This window comes from Cynocephalus volans, chromosome 9 (genome assembly GCF_027409185.1).
Source record: "Cynocephalus volans isolate mCynVol1 chromosome 9, mCynVol1.pri, whole genome shotgun sequence".
Lineage (NCBI taxonomy): Eukaryota > Metazoa > Chordata > Mammalia > Dermoptera > Cynocephalidae > Cynocephalus > Cynocephalus volans.
In genome coordinates this window covers 7627004-7645993 of record NC_084468.1, presented here as the reverse complement: position 1 = coordinate 7645993, position 18990 = coordinate 7627004, and the positions used below count along the sequence as shown (strand labels likewise).

General features: G+C 42.5%; 1 protein-coding gene across 1 annotated transcript in view; it reads left to right on the top strand.

The window, feature by feature from the left end:
* SLC2A9 (solute carrier family 2 member 9) overlaps positions 1 to 18990 on the top strand; it is a 207109-nt gene that overhangs the window by 168769 nt on the left and 19350 nt on the right. The gene's annotated exons all lie outside the window — the stretch shown is intronic.

Sequence of the window (18990 nt, the reverse complement as noted above, 5' to 3'; positions counted from 1 at the left end):
GGAGATATTCATAATGTTAATTCTTCCAATCCAAATTCATGGAATGTCTTTCCATCTTTTTGTGACCTCTTTAATTTCTTTCAGCAGTGATTTGTTGTTCTCATTGTAGTAATCTTTAACTTCCTTGATTAAATTGATTCCTAGGTATTTTATTTTCTTGGTTACTATTGTAAATGGGCATGCTTTCTTGATTTTCTTTTTCTTCTAGTTCATTGTTGGAGTATAAAAATGCTACTGATTTTTGAATGTTCATTTTGTATCCTGCAACGTTACTGAAATCATTCATTAGATCTAAGAGATTTTTGTAGACTCTTTAGGTTTTTCTATATATAAGATCATGTCATCTGCAAACAGGGACAGTTTGACTTTGTCTTTTCAAATCTGGATGACCTTTATGTCTTTCTCTTGCCTGATTGCTCTGACTAGTACCTCCAGTACTATGTTTAATAGGAGTGGTGAGAGTGGGCATCCTTGTCTTGTTCCCATTTGTAGGAGAAAAACTGAGAGCTTCTCCTCATTCAGTATGATATTGGAGGTGGGTTTGCCATATATGGCTTTTATTGTGTTGAGATATTTTCCTCCTATACTTAATTTGCTGAGAGTCTTTATCAGGAAGGGATGTTGAATTTTGTCAAATGCTTTTTCTGCTTCTTTTGAGATAATCATATGTTTTTTTACTTTATTTTGTTGATATGATGTATCACGTTTATTGACTTGTGTATGTTGTCATCCTTGCATCCCTGGGATGAATCCCACTCGATCATGGTGTACAATTTTTTTGATGTGTTGCTGTAATCTGTTTGTTAGTATTTTGTTGAGGAATTTTGTGTCTATGTACTTCAAAGATATTGGCCTGTAGTTTTCTTTATTGTATTTTTGTCTGGTTTTGGTATCAGGGTGATGTGGGCCTCATAGAACGAGTTTGAGAGAATGTCTTCTGTTTCAATTTTTTGGAATAGTTTGAAGAGAATTGGTATTAATTCGTCTTTAAAGGTTTGGTAGAATTCAGCAGTAAAGCCATCCAGTCTTGGGCTTTTCTTTGTCAGAAAACTGCAGATTACTGCTTCAATCTTGTTGTTTATTATTGGTCTGTTCAGGTTTTCTATTTCTTCTTGGTTTAGTCTTGGTAGTCTTGGTAGTTTGTGTGTATCCAGAAATGTATCCATTTCCTCCAGATTTTCAAATTTGCTGGCATATAGTTGTTTATAATAGTCTCTAATGAGTCTTTGTATTTCTGTGGTATTGGTTGTAATGTCTTCGTTTTCATTTCTGATTTTTATTCTTTGGGTCCTCTCTGTTCTTTTACTAGTTAGCCTCACTAATGGTTTGTCTATTTTATCTTCTCTCAAAACCAACTTGAGGTTTGTATCATTTTTGGGGTCTCTATTTCATTTAGTTCTGCTCTGATCTTAATATTTCTTTCCATCTAATAATATTGGGGTTGGATTGTTCTTGATTTCCTAGTTCTTTGAGTTGTAGCATTAGGTAGCTTATTTGAAATCTTTCTATTCTTTTGATGCAAGTATTTATTACAATAAACTTCTTGCTTAGTACTGCTTTTGCAGTATCCCACAGGTTTTGGTATGACGTGTCTTTATTTTCATTACTTTCAAGAAATTTTTTGACTCCTTGTTTAATTTCTTCTTGGACCCATAGGTCATTCAGGAGCATGCTGTTAATTTCCATGTATTTGCATATTTTCCAGAGTTTCATTTGTTATTAATTCCTAGTTTTAATCCATTGTGGTCTGAAAAGATACTTGAAATGATTTCAGTTTTTAAAAATTAGTTGAGACTTGATTTGTGACCTAACATGTGATCTATCCTGGAGAATGTCCCATATGCTGATGAGGAGAATATATATTCTGTAGTTGTTGGATGAAATGTTCTGTAGATACCTGCCAGGTCCAGTTAATGTAAAGTATAGTTTAAATCCTGTGTTTTTTGTTGACTTGTTGCATGGGTGATCTATCCAGTGTTGACAGAGGAGTGTTCAAGTCCCCAACTATTACCATATTGGGGGTCTCTTTCTTTAGGTCTAAGAGTGTTTGCTTTATATATCTTGGGTGCAAGATATATAAAGATATATAAGATATACATTATGCACTAATATATTTATCATTTTTTTATCTTCTTGCTGGATAGATCCTTTTATTATTACATAATGGCCTTCTTTGTATCTTTTTATGCTTTTTGGTTTAAAGTCTATTTTTATCTGATAAAGAATAGCTACTCCTGCTGATTTTTGGTTTTCATTTGCATGGTGTATCTTTTTCCATCACTTCACTTTTAGTCTGTGTGTGTCTTTACAGGTGAGGTGAGTCTCTTGTAGACAACATATAGTTGGGTCTAGTTTTTTAATCCAATCAGTCAGTCTGTGTCTGTTGAGTGTGGAATTTAATCCATTTACATTTAGGGTTGTTATTGAAAGGTATTGTCTTGCTCCTGGCATTTTATCAATTTTTGTTTGGATGTTTTAAATATCTTTTGTTACTTTCTTCCCCTTTTATTGTTTGTCTTCAGTGTTTGTTGGTTTTTTTGTGGTGGTGAGATGTAGTTTCTTTCCTTTTCATTTGTGTTTTTGTTCTACCAGTGGGTTTCATTCTTCCTCCTATATTCATGGTAGGGATTATCATTTGATGGATTCCAGATGCAGGACTCCCTTGAGGACTTCTTGTAGGGCTGGTCATGTGTTGGTGAACCCCTGCAGTGTTTGTTTGCCTGGGAAATACACTATTTCTCCTTAATTTCTGAAGGATAGCTTTGTTGTGTATAGTATTCTTAGCTGGCAGGGTTTTTGTTTGTTTCTTTGTTTTTCTTGTAGTATTTTGAATATATCATCCCATTTTCTTCTGGCTTGTAGAGTTTCTGTTGAGAAGTCTGCTGTTCATCTGAAGGGGATCCCCTTGTAGGTGACTTGATGCTTTTCTCTTGCTGTTTTCAGGATTCTCCCTCTGTCTTTGAGTTTTTCCAGCTTGACTACAATGTGTCTTAGAGAGGGCCTTTTTGAATTGAATCTGGTTGGGGATCTTTGAGCCTCCTGGATCTGGAAGTCTGTGTCTCTCCCTATACCTGGGAAGTTTTCCTTTATTACTTCATTGAATACATTTTCAGTGGCTTTTCCACGATTTGGATGTTTGTGTGCTTAAGGTTATCTGCTATCTGTCTTAGATTATCTTCATTTTTAAAAATATTTTTTGTCTGCCTAGGTTATTTTGAAAAGACTGTCTTCAAGATCAATAATTCTTTCTTCTGCTTGCTCTAGCCTGCTGCTTAAGCTATTGGTTGTGTTTTTTATTTTGTCAAATGAATCCTTCATTCCAGGAGTTCCACTACATTCTTTATTAAGGTATTAATCTCTTTGTAAATTTCCTCCTTCATGTCCTGGATAGTTTTTATTATTTTGTTGTGTCATCTAACTGAGTCTTCTTGTATCACATTTGAATTTTCTTAAGATTGTTGCTCAGAATTCCTTTTTAGTCATTTCAAGGGTTTCCTGCTCAATGGGGTCTGGTACTTGAGAACTATTGTATTCCTTTGGTGGACTCATATTTTCTTGTTTTCTCATATTTCTAGTATCTCTACATTGATGTCTGCTCATCTGGTAGAGCAGTTGCTTCTTCTATTAATCTGGAGTGGGCTTTAAGGAGAGATACTTCCTCCTGTAGATGTGTATTATGTTGACCATTGAGTAAGGTGTTTTAGTATTGGTTCTGGGTAGACACAGTAGTGTAAGCTCTGTGTGGGTGCTTCGGCCATATTCAGTGTTGGTTGGAGTTGTGTATGTGTGCCACCATGGCCTAGGCACTGGGGCACTTAGTGATTCCTTGTTGAAGTTAGTGACACTGTGTTGTGTCATTGAGGACATGGGTGAGCTGTCAAGTTCTTGGCTGGGTTGGGTGACCCTAAGCAGGCTTGTTGGCACACTGACTAGCATCCTGTGACCCTAATGGGTGCACTAGGGTATACTGGAGCTCCTTGGTTTGAAGGGCTGACCCTGGGTGGGGTTCCTCTTTCCTCTTTCCTGTAGTCAGAAGCTCCTCCTGGGTCCTTGCTTCCCCCTGTTAGAATATGGGCTGGCGGTGGTTGGAAATTTACTTGCTTACTCGATTTGGCTCTCCTGGGTTTCTCCACTCCCTGGTGGGTTCCATGTGTTTCTCTCTCTGGATCAAGGCAGTTCCATAGGTTGTACATGTATCTCCCACCCCCAGGTGTGCTACCATGGGAGGCAGCATAATTCTCCTTGTGGGTTAGGCCACTGGGTCGTGGCTCTGCACTTGCTCACCTCTTTCCCCAGGCTCCACTGGTGACCCTTCTTGTGCCAATACAATTAAGTGGTCAGCAGATTGCCTGCATGGCAGTGGTGGCTACTGCTGTGCTGGTGGGCCATCCTTGCAGCAGCAGTGGTGAGAGGCCACCCTTGTATTGGTGGTGGCTGTCGTGGTGGCTGTGGCAGACAACCCCCACAGTGGCACCCTGTGGTCCTGCCATCTGTCAGAGGGGGCTGCCCTCAGCTCCCGAAGGTCCCCACACTCCCACCAGCCACCAGCAGGCGCTGCCTGAATTTTAAAATAGTTTTCCAGGCAGAAAGCAGTAGAAGGAGAAGTAAGAGAAATGGGAGGAGGAGACCACCTGAGACAGGCCAGGAGGCTGAGGGCAGGTGCCATCCATCCAGAGCTGCAGGCAGCCTTCACTCCTTGTGCTGGGAAAAGACTGGAACCTCACCTGGCAGGAAGAACCCCAGGCTGTCAGCTGTCTGCTTAGCAGCAAGTTTTTGGCTCACACCACCCTCAGGAGCTGGGCGCTGATTAGGCTTTTGATCTGAAAATGGTTTGGCCTTGCAGAGGTCACTTGGCACCACCTGTCCTGGAAGGACATTGCAGCTGAGGTAACTGGTTCTGCAGAGAGAGCACTTCTTGACTTCCAGGAGGAGATTCTATCTCAGCATTAACACCTATAGCAGCAGTGTAAGCTGCAGCTGTGCAAGTTTGAGGAAGACACCCAGAAAAGAAAAATAAACTAGCTCTTCTGCTGGGAGAGGCTCCCAAGAGAAATCAGGAAAAGCCCGAAGCCTTGTGAGGCACATGTGCACAGAGCACTTGACCTTTACCTCATTTCATCTATTCAGCACTCTTGGGGCCTCCCGTTTTAGTCATCTGAGTGAGGGCTTCAGTCTCTATTCTCCCCTCAGCCTTGTAGCTGGCATGGAAGAAATACCATGCGTCACATCCTATTTCTGCCATTCTGCCATGAATTAGGTGAATGACTGGGCAATTCTTTCTTCTTTGCCTCAGTTTCCTCATCTATAAATTGGGGATAACACAGCCTACCTAGAAAGAGTCTTAGGCACATTAAAAGTAATTAATATAACTCTGAACAAGAGGCCACAGTATGAATGGTCAACACATGGTAGATATTATTTTAAGATGTCCACCTTGACTGAGAGGAGTGCATGTAGTCCTCCAGCAGATCTGGGTTCAAATCCCATCTCAGCCTCTGTTACAAACTGTGGGGCCTTAGCTAAGAATTTTTACCTTAGGTCTCAATTCCCTCATCTGTAGTTTGCCTGGGACAGTCTAAGATTATACCTGATATGCTGATGTGATTATTAATAGCACCCCTTACACTCTCAAAATGTCCAAGTTTGAAAAATAAATTGTTTTGTATCCCTATACATCAATAAAATGGGCATGACAATGCCACAGTCAAGGACTTCTATGAGGCTGAATGAAGGGAATGCAAAGGAAAACTTCTGGTAAACATGCAAGTGCCATCCCCTCTCCCCCTAAGCCTGCCTCAGTAGAGTGACATTCATGAAGACAAGTCTGATATCAAAAAGAAGACACCAAAGTGGGAATGTGTTCACAGCATGCAGCAGAATCTGCTGAAAGGCTCTCTCTCCCTCTCTCTCAGTCTCGGCGTTGCTAACATGTTAAGCTGCCCCCAAGTCCAGCTCCTGCCCGCTCCCAGCTCCCGGCTCTATCTCACATTCAAACCCCTGTGCTTTCCCCATCTCTCTCTCCTCTTTCTGCTCAGTTCTTCCTTGGGTAGATCAATTCAGTGTCTCAGAAAACATTTACAACCTGATATCTTCTCTCTCCCCCTATCTCATAAGCACAATGAGATGCAATCAGGAAATAATTAAACCGAGACACCACCAGGGTGACCACCCTCCCAGTTTTGCTGACTCTGAGAGGGTTTCTGAGACAAAGGATGTCCTGTTTTCAAAGCCGGGACGAGCTGGTTGCCCTAGATGCCACAGCAGTGTAGATTATAAATCCACAGGAGTTCAGAAAAAGACAAGTCCATGTGGGCTTTAGTCTAGGGCAGGGCAGGTCTTTGAAAAGCTAGGATGTGTTTCCCCAGAAAAGGGCTGTAAGATAAGGATTCAAGTGAAGAATTCAAGACAAGGGTTCTTTGAGGGAAGCTTCTTGTCTCTTTTGCTCACTGTCCCTTTCCCTGTAGCAAACCGTGTCTGTCTCTTAGTGGGTACAGTTCATTTGGTGGGTGATCCCAAAAGACACAGAGTGGGAACAGTGAATGAGCAGGTAGGAAAACACAGTTAAAGTCTATTAGAACAAACCCACAGTGATGTGCTCTGCTTGGGGGTGGGTTAACCGTACTCAAACGACCTTTCCTGACCTTGGTCAGGAGCTTATGTTTCACTGAGGTCAGTGGTCTTAGTGGTAAGTTCTCGTGGGCACACTTTAACAGTCTTCCTTATTTGTGTGAGCAAGGGCAGGGGCTGGGGGGCTGACATAGACAATCAGAGTCACTAGATCAGAAGTGTCATTTGTATGGGTGCTGCAGGTATAAGGCAGCCTGGAATAGAATAAAGGAGCCACCTGAGGACACAGCTCAGAACCTGGGTTTCCACTCATCCCTGTAACTCGAGGCCATCCCACTCTCAGCCTGGGGCTTGGCTTCCGCAGCTGCAGACTGAATGGGTTTGTTTATTCACAGAGTCAGTTTGGCTCTATGTAGCCCATTTGCTCCTGAGACTCTTCAAAATCATCCCCTCCCCCAGGAAGTCCAGGATAGCGACATTCAAGCCTAAGAGTTAGATGAAAGAAGATGCACTGGAATAAAGTCTATGTCAAACAAACTAACTGGTAGTCACGAGGGAGAATCACTTTCTATTTCAGTGGAGCAGAGTTCAGGAAAGAAAGTAAGTCGCATGACTGATCTTATGCAAATTCAAGGGAGGATCACAGAGGATGGCTGTTCATGGCGCAGAGGCATGAAGTGCTTTTTCACAAACATTTTCCCAGTTTTTTTCCTGGAGTCCTTAACTCCTGTCTCCTAACCAGTGTCCCTGCCAGCCTCCACACTCCTTCTGCTGACCCTTACTCTGCTCTGTGTCAGGGACAGCTTTTCAAAGCACAAATGTGATTGCATCTCACTCCTGCTAAAACCTTCCAGTGGAACTATGGCTCCTTCTGCCTACAGACCCCTAACCCTTAGCACAGTGGCCCGGGTGCTCCAGGATCCACCTCTGCCAACCTGCAGACTATGCCTCTGCTGCTTCACCTCCCCCACCTCAGCCGGGGCTCCCACCAAATGGGCACCCTCTCAACCCACTCCTGGGCTCTTCCCCACACTGGTCCCTCAGACTGGGTAGTCCTTCATCCACCCAACTACATGTTGATTTTCCATTTGTCCTTAAAAGATGTGTGTAACTGTTACCATCCCTACTCATTCATCCATGCAGCTCACATCTGCTGGGCACTCACTGAGAGACATGATCTGCTATGGGCAAAGCAACAGTGAACGAAAGACACAAAAAGCCTCCTTCAAAGAGCACAATAAACAAGCAACAGGATGAATGTGTAAAAAGATGATGAAGCAACCTGTGGAAAGAAATGGGTAGGAGGCCGTGATGGAGAAAGGTGGTGGGGAAGGACCTCCCCCTTCTGCCTACTTAAGTAGACACTAGAGTCTCATTGCCTCCTGGAGAAGTTTCACTTCCATTTCTTTAGGAACGTGTCCCACAGGGGAGAGACCACAGGCTTGCACCAGCCACTTCTGCTGCCTGCCTGCCCCATTGCATTTAGGCTGTAGGGAAGGGAGACATCAGAAAGGTCCCATAACTTACTTATCACATACAGTGAGCCAAGCTTGTGCTGAATAAATTACCCATCTTGTGTACCCTGCAGCCTGTCCAGAGCCCGGGGGGCATTTCCAGCAGTGGGAATAGTCAGGGCATGGGCAGGAGCCAGGATTCCCAGGGAGGACACTGCATAGAGCAGGCAGGCTTGTCCTACTCCTCTGAGATGTAGCGAGTCTAGCTTCACCTCTCTGGCCTCGGTCTTCCCATCTGGAAGATGGGGATGGGGCTGGACTGGGTGGTCATTTAGGTACTTTCCAGTTCTGACCTTTGTAGCATCTCTGGATACAAAAGGAGGAAACTGCCTTTGCTCTTTCAGTTTAGACCAATAACTCTTGATAGCTTGTAATTCTTCCTTACCTGAGATCAACACTGGCTGATGCCCTGTCCCTGTGGAGTTTACCACTCGCTTTGTAAAGCAATTTAAAATTCCAGAAAGGGAAAACTTTTCAAGAACTTATAGGAAAAACTCAATAGATATTAACTATTTTTGTTATTGTTGCCCACAAGAGGTGTGGTCCAGGGGAACATCAATCTTGTGGCAGGGCTGGCTGTCTTAACTCAGTGAACCTCCAAACACTGGAGGCTCCTTGAAGGCAGGAATGGAATCTGCTTCCAGCTCACCATCGGTGCCCCAGCATAGTGCCAGGCACATAGTCCATCTCAACAAACACTCATTAAGAAGGCAAATGATGAGAAGCAGAGTAGCTTTAATAGTCGATGTTGACTGAGCCTTTGCTACATGTTAAACATGTTGCTGAGCACTGTCTCATTTAATCCCCCAAACGGAGCAAGACACAGGAACTGGTACTCTATCCTCATTTTATAGATGAGGAAGTTGAGAGCCAGAGATACGACTTACCTGTGGTTGCACAGCTTATAAGTGCATGGGTGGGAATTTAAACCAGGTTTACCTGATGTCAAAGCCCATGCTCTTGGCCACTAGCCTGGCTGCCTCAGCAGAGTAATAATCTTCCAGGTGACAAGTGCTACAACCAGCTTTACCGAGATTTCAAATAGCTCATCAGGTGCTCAGATTATAGGTGGGGAAACTGAGGCTTAGAGAAGGACCAAAGCCCCCCACTTTGTGGTCAGCAGAGCCACAGGTGCCTACTGAGAGTCAGGATGGGACCAGGCTCTGCAAAGGACCCCCAGGGGGCATCTGCCACATCTTCCCATCCACAGTCACTCAGCAGCCTCTCCTGCTTCCCTACCTTGGAAGCACACACCTGAGGAGGTGAGTGTCCAAGCTGCTCTCAGAGATAAGAGGACAGACCTGCCTGAACATGCATCCTCCAAGGTGAGGAGGTTCCTGAGTGGAGAGCCCCTTTGGCACTGTCCCCTTCCTAAACTGAGTGAGTTCTGGTTCCAGATCTCCAGACAGGCTGCAGGGTGTGCTTTCTGATTGCTGATGCACTCTTGGCTGTCCTCGTAAAACAAACCCTTTAAAAATCAGTGCATTTTCTCCTTCTTGAATGTCTCTCCTAGAAAAAGGGCAGGAGAGAGAGTCTCTTATCTGAATCACAAGCTCTTGGTTTCAGGGTCAAGTCTATCATTTACTGCTTGTGCAGGCTTGAGCAAGTCATTCTGCTAACCTGTGCCTAATTTCCCCACCAGTCAGGATTAGAATACCTGCCTCCTAAGATAGTCATCACATGGTCTAGCAGATTCAGCAAATGCCCAGCACAGGACATGGCATGTAAATGTTGGATAAAAATGGATGGATAAATGGACAAACAAGTTTAAGTCTACTGAAATAAACAAAGCAAAATATTCATGAAAAATTTCCAAATTGATTATATTTAAATTTTTTAAAAGCTACATTAAAAAGCTTGTGCTTAAGGGAAAACGTATGTAAAGGATTAAGTGATATATAGACACGTGTGGATATTTTTAAGGGGATTTGTAGGCATTTTCAAGGGATTTAGAAATTGATAATAGTGGTTTCACTGGAAGAATTTCAGTAAATATGAGTTATAGAAAAGTTTAGAGAGTTGCCATTTATTTCTTTTATCCAAAAATGAAATAAAAATCAAGCTTTTTCTCAGGCAAGAGTTAGAAAATAGAAAGGAGAAGGAATAGGGATAAATATGTGGGAAAGATTGCCAGAAGCAGAAATAACAGAGCTGTCTTTGGTGGAATAACACAGGTGCACATTACTAAGGACCATCTCATTTAATCCTTAACACAATGCTAAGAGGTAGCAACTACTGTTACCTTCATTTTATAGATGAAAAATTGAGAACCATAGATACCTGTGGTCACATAGCTAGCAGGTAGAGAGATTGGAATTTACATCAGGTTTATCTCCTAGAGGGGGAAGAAAGGTTGTGAGAAGAGGCTTGGTATCAGACGGTTCCTCATGGTAGACACCAGAGGGTGGTGTTGTCACAAGACAGCTTGGTTGTTGGACCAGCTGAGCCGGAGAGCTGAGGCACAGAAAACAGAGATTTGGAGGAAAAGGAAATTTCCTAAAAGTAATTCTCACTTATTTGTGGGAGCTAAAAATAAATAAATAAATAGATGTCCAAACAAATGTGGTGGTGGTGGGGAAGAAGACACAACAATCACAACAATTCCTTGAACTTGTTAAGACAAGTGAACAGATATGTTGATGGGTGGGGGGGAGAGGGAACGTGGAAAGAGGAATTGGTAAAGGGACATGAAAATCAACTACACTGTATATTGACAAATTAAAATTAATAAAATAAAATTAAATTGAATTAAAAATTAAGAAAAAAGATCAAAGAAATTAAAAATAAATAAAAATAAAACATCATCACACACACAAAATAAAATAAAATAAAAGTAATTCATATATAAAGAATATCCGTAATTCAATTATTTCTCACTTGAACATAGCTGAACATAGCTATTAGAAATTTACCAACTAGGTAGAAGAAAGTTTATTCACTTACAAATGTTTCTGAGGAAAAAATAATGGCATGATTAACTAAATAGATGCATTATTAACTTGGTAGATAATTCTCAAAATTATAAGCATTGTTTCCAGGATATCCACAGAATCTTTCTAATTACTTAGCAGTTTTTTAGCTAATTAGAACACTTGATTAGTGAACACATACTTTTCCACCTATTTTTTGCGGTGATAAGAGAGAAAAATTAGAGAGGAGGGTAGAGATGGAGAGAGCGAGAGAAAGAAATTAAATAAATTCAGAGTGAGGGACATATACCTCAATCTGTATCACCTCTTAATAGTCTATGAAGACCTAAGTCCCAGGAGTTGGAAGGAGCTTTTTCCCAAAATGTGGCTCTTCCTCCAAGTTTTATGACCTTGGGCAAATAAATTCCCCTCTCTGAGCCTCATTTGCCCTATCTATAAAATAAGAACTTTAGTTTTAACTAGCGTCCTAGATAATATCCTAGGATTCTGTGCCTCAAGTGCATAATTTGGAATCTAGTTTTCTTTTTTACACTGTACATGCTAATAAGCCAAGTGCAACCACATGGTGTTAGGGAAGCCCTCAGATACCAAAGCAAACTGGCAGGCATGACACTCACTGGAAAAAAAAGTTAGTTAACCAGGTGGCTCAGAGTCCGTGGGCTGCAGTGTGCCAGGAAGCCAGCCCAGATCACAAGATTAACATTCTCGTGGGGCACATTTCTGGAGAACGATAATAGTTAAAAGCTCTTCAGCGTTCATCATGTATCAAAACTATTCAATATGGGTTTTCTGCCTTAGCAGCTTAAAGCCTCACAACAACCATATGATAGCACTTCTATTGTCCTGATTTTACAGAAGAGAAAACTTGAGCCAGAAAGATTAATCAGCATACCCAAAGTGACACATAGTCTGTAAGTGGCAGAGCCAAAATTCTCACCCAGATGATCTGACCTAAGCAGCATGCTCCTAACCGTAGTGTTATATCCCACTCCATGCACTTAACTGTAGTGTTATACCCCACTCCGTGCACTTAACTGTAGTGTTATACTCCACTCCATGCTCTTAGCATTGTGTCGTACCATTCCATTCTCTTAGCCGTGGGGTTTTACCTACTCAGTGCTCTTAACCCGAGTGTTATACCCCACTCCATGCACATAACCCTAATGTTATACCCTACTCTATGGTTTTACCATAGTGTAATATTCCTAATTCATGCTCTTAACCATAAGATAATATATGTAATATATATCATTGTATCCCCACACCATAATCTAAGTCATAGTGTAATACCCCTAATTCATGCTTTTAACCATAAGATAATATATGTAATATATATCATTGTATCCCCACACCATAATCTAAGTCATAGTGTAATACCCCTAATTCATGCTCTTAACCCTTATATCCCCACTAGTCAAGCAAGTACTAAGGTTTCTAAGACAAAAGATTTACTTAATTATTAACAATTGTTATGCAATTATTACAACAGTTATTGGGAAGCCTAACACTCACAGAATAGATGACAGTAGCAGAAACTCTTGGTGCCTCTCCTCAGATTCCCTTGTTCACGCTCTTTTGTACATCTCAGCCAGACCTACAAGAGCAACCTCCTTCATCTTCTTGCCTGAGGGCTTCCAGAGCCCTCACAGCCCATGCTCATGACAAGCCACAAGCACTGCCCACACAGCAGCCCTCAACCAGTGACTGACAGGACTTGGTGAATAAATAACGCAGCTGCCTTGTCCCTAAGATCCAGTAGTTCTGAGACGTGTTTCCGAGGGTCCCAGCTGGATTCAGCTGTGGTCACTCACAGGGGTAACTTGCCAACAACATGCCCTTTGTCCACTTCCTCCCTTCCCCAGGCTCTTACCAGTGTTCTAGGACCAGCTTACACCAGAACTACTTGTCCTGATCTGCTTCTGAGGAAATCCAGAATAAGATCACCAAATGAGACACCAAAAAGGATTCAAATAAGGTAATGAGATGAGCTGGCCCAGAGACATTATCATTTGGGGCTAATTTTCAAAGTTTAAGCTGTATTGGGCTTTTAGGCAAAAGGGGCTGAGTACTATGATATGACGAGACCCTTCTGCGAGACATATGGGGTACAGCGTGACACCATCACCATCCTGATTGGAACTGAGAGGTGCAGTCAAAGGAACACAGCGTTTAGAATCAGAAGACCCGGCTAGGATGTTATCTCTTTCACTAATAAGCAGGACTGGTAATTTAGGCAAAGCCCTCTAATTCCTGGAATCTCAGCTTCCTCTGTAATAACTACTCATAATTCATAGTTTTGTCATGAAAAATAATTCAATGAGATAAGGAATGCACGTTCTTATTGTGAATAATAATATCCACAAAAGTAAAGGTCCCAACCCAGCGAATTTTAAAGGAGGTGTTCTCTTGTCAAAATCCTTACCAGAAAAGATTGTTTTCATCTGCCCTTTAACTTTGAAGTATATCATTTTAAAATGACCAGCCCCTGCAGACCTACCACAAGAAACACCAATAACTTACCTTCAAAATACTAATTATCAGGGGGTTTTAGGTAAACATGGTCACGTATAACCTTTTTCCAGAATCTCCCTACCACAAATACCTAACGAAATAAGCAGGGGGAAAAAATTGTTAAGAAAAAAAAAGAAACATTAATACCAATGAAGCAAATCTTTACACAGAGAAAAAATTGGACAGCAGCAACCAAACAGGGAAATCTACCATAGACCTTGAAAATTGTCAGTCAATGAAGGGCAATTCTAGCACAGCATATTCTGTCTCCACTCTAGGAAACAGCACTGACCAGAGAAGGAGATTCAAAAAACCCTAAGAACTCTCACTAGCACCCTGTTTGGGTGGGGTGGGGATAAGGTGGACAGAGGAGGTGAGTTGGCAATCCCAGGGAAAGGTCAAGAAGATACCGCCCCCCCAGCAGCTCTCTTGAAGGGTCCCAGGGGTTGACATTTTCCAAGACTTTGTCCTAATTCAAAGAAGCCAGTTACAGGACACTGGAGTAGAATATATCCCTGAGCATGTGGAATGGGTTCTGGTGCATGTCACTTTACAAAATGTCAGATGAGAGAAAGAGGGAGCAAAACCCAGATCCTCCAGAAAGGGCTGCTGTCAGCCCTGACCAGGTTTTCTCTCTTTCACACCCCCAGCATTGTCCTCGATTTATAGAAAAGTTACTGAAAGGCAATACTCAGACCTCAAACTGTGGTTTGAAATACTGGACAAACTGGAAGATGATAAGCAGGAAAGCAGTCAAAGATGAATCATCTACCAGAGCACAGCAGGTGGAAACTGGCTGGAGCAGCCCACTCCATCAAGTATAGAAATGATGAAGAGCAGTGATGCAGGGAAAGCTTCAACATGAGACATCAGGAGAAGGAAGAAAGGAAGAGGGAGGGAAGAACAGAGAGGGAAACTGCACAGAGCATGCAAAATCTACTTAGCATACAAGAGTGCAAAGTCATGCAAGAGATGATAGATAAGAAAGAGAGACAAGGTTGATCCGACATAAGGATAATCAATGCTTCTGCAGCAAAGAATTCAACATGTAGAACAGAGTCATTTTCAAAGGGGTAACATAGGAAATAAATGAAGAGTGGATCTGCAGCTCAAGGGGACATGCTGTGTTCTACAAAAAATAAAAATTGCTATAGAGAAATCAACACCAGATATCTCATCATTAAATTAATGAGTTTCAAGGATAAGGAACAATTTCTTTGGGATCTCGGTAGAAAAAGCCAATCACTTAAAGGAGAAATAGTTTGTTCATAGAACATTTAATGTCAATGCCAAATACCAAAATGCAAATGGGGATAATTTCTGGGTGGAAGGTTTAGGAGTGATTTTTGTTTCCTTTTCATACTTTTCTGTGTTGCATGCTTCCTTTAATTGTTTTAAATGAGCAAATATTACTCATGATACACAGGAAAAATAATAAAACTACTTTCGTTTGGGAAAACAAAATAAAATAACCTACCAGAAATTTATTTTGTTTTCATGTTACCCCATTTGTTCTCATTTTACCCTGGATTTGAAGAGACTCTTAGAAAATCAGGCCACCAATGCCTTAGTAAAGAGGATTTGGGAGAGAATTCAGATAAAACTATAAAAACAACTAAGTTTCCTTCAAGTATGTTAACGTTTGTTAGTCTCTTAGACTTGTTTGCAGCACAGTGGAGTGATGAAGACTCATGCTCTGGAGTCTCTCAGCACTGAGTTTGCATCCCGTTGGTGTGATCTTGAGGAAATTACTTAACTGTCCTAAGCCTCAGTTTCTTTATATGTTAAATGGAAAAATAATAGCAGTGACTATCACATAGTCATAATTAAATGAAATAATGTATGTGAAGAGATTTCACAATGCCTGCCACATAGTTACCATCATCATCATCATCATCATCACCAGCAGCTGCAGCAGCACCATCATCATCATTTTCACCATCATTTCTACTATCACCATCATCATGACCATCATCATGACCATCAGCATAACCATCATCATCTCCACTATTGTCATCATTATCATCACCATCACCATCACCATCATCATCATCATAACCATCAGCATAACCATCATCATCATCTCCACTATCACCATCATCATCATCATCACCATCAGCATAACCATCATCATCATCTCCACTATCACCATCATCATCATCACCATCAGCATAACCATCATCATCACCATCACCATCACCATCATCATCATCATGACCATCATCATCACCATCATCATCATCTCCACTATCACCATCATCATCATCATCATCATCACCATCATCATCATCATCACCATCATCACCACCATCATCATCACCATCACCATCACCATCATCATGACCATCATCATGACCATCATCATCGTCATCATCACCATCATCATCACCATCATCATCATCATCATCATCATCATCACCATCATCATCATCATCATCACCATCATCATCATCATCACCATCACCATCACCATCACCATCACCATCACCATCATCATGACCATCATCATCATCATCACCATCATTATCACCATCACCATCACCATCACCATCATCTCCACTGTCATCATCATGACCATCATCATCATCATGACCATCATCCTGACCATCATTATCATCTTCAATATCATCATCATTATCACCATCTTCTTCACCATCATCATCATCATCAACATTACATCTCCACTGCCATCGTCATCACCATCACCATCATCATCTCCACTGTCATCATCCTCATGACCGTCACCATTGCCATTATGATTATCACCTTCACTATCACCATCATCACTATCACCATCATCATCATTACCACTCCTGGCTAAGAGATCTTGGGCATGTCACTCCCCTTCTCTGAGCTTCGGCTAACTCATTATAAAATGGGGGACGTGATACAGAAGGGTTTGAAATTGTTATTACAGTATCTAACACTTATTCAGTGCCTCTCATGTGCAAGACTTACACTAGTGCTTGCATACAGTAGTTCATTTAATGCTCACAAACACCCCCAGTAGTAAATCCTTACTATCATCACTTTATAAGTGAGAGAACTGAATTCTAGTGAGAATTAATGGAGCCAGGACTTAAACCTTTTCTTAATGAAACCAGAACCCAAGCTCTAGCCCACGCTGCTTCACCACCCTCTCTGGTTGTAAAGATGGAGGAGATAATGGGAATGAAAACCCATCAGCACAACAAAGTTGTACAGGATCCTCATGGCTGCTTGTAATTGTCCTCAGGGGGTGGCCTGGAGTCCCAGTGAAGGCAATAGAGAGGAAACCTGATATAGACATACCGTGAACTCCAGGGTGCCTTAATCATTTGTTCTTGCATTGGTCCTACATACATTTACAGAAAACTTAGTATGTATTCATCACTGTTCTGGGAACAGTGACCATAACCAATAAACAAGTTATGTATGGCCCCAGCCCTGAAGCAACAAAGAGACATGGGGTGGGGGGATGGATTTGTCAATTTTCTACTCCATTGTAAGCTGAGGTGCCACATTCTGATATACCAGAATCAGTAGTCCTGAGTTATCCACAGGTGCTTCTAAAAACACCTAGGGAAGTCATGGGAAGTTAAAGGCCAGCTCCCTGTTCAGGCTTCAGAAAAGCTGTGAACTGACCCCCTAGGACGTGCTGCAAGATTCCCAGAGGTGTTAGCTGCAGGACCAACTGGGTGCATGACATAAACACTTCCTGACAATGAAATATTCTGCACTCCACACACCCGAAGGCTGGTTTTACCACATTTCAATGTGTAACCATTGTTCCCACACATTTTCATAAATACCTTTAAGATATAGAGAGTCTGCTTTCTTTTGCAGTAAACAGCATATCAAATCCTGTCAACATCAAATTTTGAGCATTTAATTCATGTTTGTAGATACTGATGGAGAATCTACTCTCTGTCAAAGATTGAAGGCAAATAGAAACAGCATCCACTCTGGGGGCTCACAGTCTAGTGGGAGGTGAAGGATGGTCCATTCTGAGTCAGTTTTTTGGACTTCATTTGTTGGAGTTCAAGGCTTGCTGGCAGTGTAGTGGGGTGATGCCAGTGAAAGCTCTGCAGAGACAGGACTTGAATTGGTCCTGGCTCTGTGGCTCTGTGACCCTGGGTTGCTTGGTTGGCTGAGTTTGACGATGAGTGATTGTGTTATGTGCAATGCTGGTCTCCATGGAGCAGATAGTCTCCAAATTTGACTCTTTCCTTCCATCCCCACTGCCACCATGCAAGCCCTCCTACACAACCATTGCCTCCTCCCTGAACTGCCCCAACAGGCCTCTGCATCCACTTGTACACCCTCCAGCTCTTTCTCCAAGCAGCAGTGATCTCTACAAAATGCAAATTGATCACCCCAACCCCTGTGTGGAACCCCTCAGTGGTTTCCTTCAATAGCAAACCTTCCTCTTGATCTACAAAAGGCTGCTTCACTGGCACTGCTCACTTTTGCCACCTCATCCTGTTCCTATCTCCTTCAGAAAGAGGTTGACCCAACCCCTTCACTCATAGGACCTCTGGCCGCCAATCCCTCCGCACAGCATGATCTTCCCAGATCTTCCCAAGCTGAGTCTCCTCCTCCAAGCCACTTCTCCACTGTCACCTCCTGAGAGAGCCCTTCCATAGCCACTGTTATGATCAACCACCCATGGCCCTGTGCATCTCTCCAGAGCGCTTATCCCATTTTCTTCTTGTTTATTACTTTACTCACTTCCTTTCTAATGAAGTCATCTTGTCTTCCCCACCAGACGAGGGAGCCCCGTGTAGGCAGGGCCATTGTTTCTCCACCACCACTGCTGGACCAGACCCAGTCCAGTAAATAATGCTGAATGTTGACAGAATAATTGCCTCTAGCCTAATGATTTCCTAACTGTGTTCAGGGTCTCCCTAGAGTTTGTAAAGGTCCCTCAGGGACTCCCCTTCACTATCCACCTTCTCTTGTCTGAGAAACGCCAAGGTGAAGATCTGATCAGCAGAGTGGGTGTGGGTGTAAGGGGGAGTACAAGCAGGCCCCCAGCAGCCATGCTGAGACCAGGTCCTGGGTCTGGCCACAGGGCTCCATCCCGTCTCACTGAGCAGGACATGCAGGAAGGGGAATGTACAGACCTCAGAGATTCTCTGCTGGGCGTGGTACCCAAAGGGTGTTTGGAAATGTGTGGTGGTAGCTTGGGTTGTCATGGTGATTGGGGGCACCCCTGGCATTGGAGATGAAGGGTACTAAACATCCTGCAGTCGCACAGGACAGTCTCTCAAAATAAGGAGTCGTCCCGCCCCAACGCCAATGCCATCTCCACTGAGTAACTCTCAGCTGCTGCAGTGACTCAGGAACTGGGACCCACCATATGTCCAGTCAAGGGACATTAAGAAGGACAAAACCCTAGCAAGTTGGGCAGGGGCTTCTGTCCCCTCTCAGGAAGGATTAGCAGAAAAAAGCACTGGATTTGGAGACCAAAGTCTGGCTCTGCAATA